Below are 265 nucleotides of genomic sequence, written 5' to 3' on the forward strand. Positions count from 1 at the left end.
CTCATATCCCATTCCCCCCAACACAACAAACAGTCATTATCCCATTCATTACCGCCCTCATCCCAGTACGGCAAACGTGAGCAAGTTCGAAACAAATGTCAGGGAGTCAACTGACCAGAAAATGGATTTAACTTGGACTGTTTCGACCTATTTTACAGAGTAAGAATGCTGTTAGTATGTAATGATACATGGGGAGGTTTGTGGTGGGTGGTGGGGATTACATTTGTGTGGAATATTACAAACAAGATAAACCGTATTCGGTCCA

Source organism: Chiloscyllium plagiosum, chromosome 41, assembly GCF_004010195.1.
Source record: "Chiloscyllium plagiosum isolate BGI_BamShark_2017 chromosome 41, ASM401019v2, whole genome shotgun sequence".
Taxonomy (NCBI): domain Eukaryota; kingdom Metazoa; phylum Chordata; class Chondrichthyes; order Orectolobiformes; family Hemiscylliidae; genus Chiloscyllium; species Chiloscyllium plagiosum.